The sequence below is a fragment of the Chrysochloris asiatica genome, unplaced genomic scaffold (assembly GCF_000296735.1).
Source record: "Chrysochloris asiatica unplaced genomic scaffold, ChrAsi1.0 scaffold00003, whole genome shotgun sequence".
Taxonomy (NCBI): domain Eukaryota; kingdom Metazoa; phylum Chordata; class Mammalia; order Afrosoricida; family Chrysochloridae; genus Chrysochloris; species Chrysochloris asiatica.
The window spans coordinates 7,005,129-7,006,590 of NW_006408521.1; the positions used below are offsets into that span (position 1 = coordinate 7,005,129).

At 37.1% G+C, this 1,462-nt stretch overlaps 1 pseudogene; it reads left to right on the forward strand.

Annotated features, from left to right (window-relative positions):
* Positions 1–1,462, forward strand: part of LOC102831896 — a 94,865-nt pseudogene that overhangs the window by 622 nt on the left and 92,781 nt on the right.

Here is a 1,462-nt window from a genome sequence, read left to right on the forward strand (position 1 = left end):
CCTAATAAACAGTTTAGGACAGACATGTCTACTTAAAAGTGTTCTTTGTCTGTTAAAACAGTAGTTGTCTGCAGATTGTGTCATGAATGCATTGTCAAATTATGAGAGTAAAAGTGCAATAACATTTGAAGACAATAAGTGAATAGTGTTTCTTGTTTCTAAAGAGGTAAATGCTTTTGTTTTTGCTTTAAGAATCTTACTAAGGAATTACATGTCAATGTTTAAAAGTGGCATACTGTGTGATATAATAGGTGTAAAATAAATTCTTTAAAAGGAAGTAAAAAGAAGAAGATGGAAGGAATACTCAGTCATGGTACCAAAGAAAATTGGTGGACATTCAGTCATTTTAAAAGGCACATCAACATCTGATTGTGTTGCATAAAGCAGTCCAAGCTACACTGAAGGTACTGACAAAAAGCAGGTTTCCAAGAATTGATGGACTATCAACTAAAATGTTTCAACAAACTGATGCACTGCTAGAAGCACTCATTCATCTTTGCCATGAAATTTGGAAGATCTGGCCAACCAATTGGAAGAGAGCCACATTTTGCTGATTCCAAAGAAACTTGACCCAACAGAATTGGATATAATCTAACAATACCATTAATATCACAGACAAGTAAAATTTTGCTAAAGATAATTCAAAATTGGTTGCAGCAGTAAATTAACAGGGAGCTATCTGAAATTAATTCAAAATTCAGAAGAGGAGTATTATTTCTGATATCAGATGGATCTTAGTTGTGTTTTAAAGATGCTTTCTAGTGTTTTATTGACAATGAAAATGCACTGTACTGTGCGTATCATGTTGTTGTTGTTAGGTGCCATCGAGTCAGAACCGACTTATAGCAACCCTATGTGCAGCACAGCAGAACGAAACAATGTTTGATTTTGGGCCAACCTCACTACTGTTGCAACATTTGAGTATATCAATGCTGCCACCTGGCCAATCCATCTCATTGGGGGTCTTCCTCTTTTTCTCTGACCCTCCATCTTACCAAGCATGATATCCTACTCTAGCGACTGTTCCCTCCTGACAATATGTCCAAAGTATGAGAGACGAAGTTTGGCCATCATGGCCTCCAAGGAACACTCTGGCTGCACTTCTTCCAAAACAGATCTAGTGGTTCTTTTGGCAGCCCATGCACTTTTAGTGTTCTCCTCCAACACCATAATTCAAAAGCATCAAATCTTCTGTGATCTTCCTTATTAACTGTCCAGCTTTTACATCCATATGAGGTTACTGAAAATACCATGGCTTGGGTCAGGTGCACCTTAGTCCTCAAGCTGACATCTTTGCTCTTCAACACTTTAAAAAGTTCCTGTGCAGCATATTTGCCTAATGCAAATGACCTTTTCCTTCTTTCTTGTCTTCTTAATGACTTTTTGCTCTCTTCACGTATAATGTTCTTGATATCATCCCACAACTCTTCTGGTCTTCGGTCTTTAATGTTTAATGTATCAA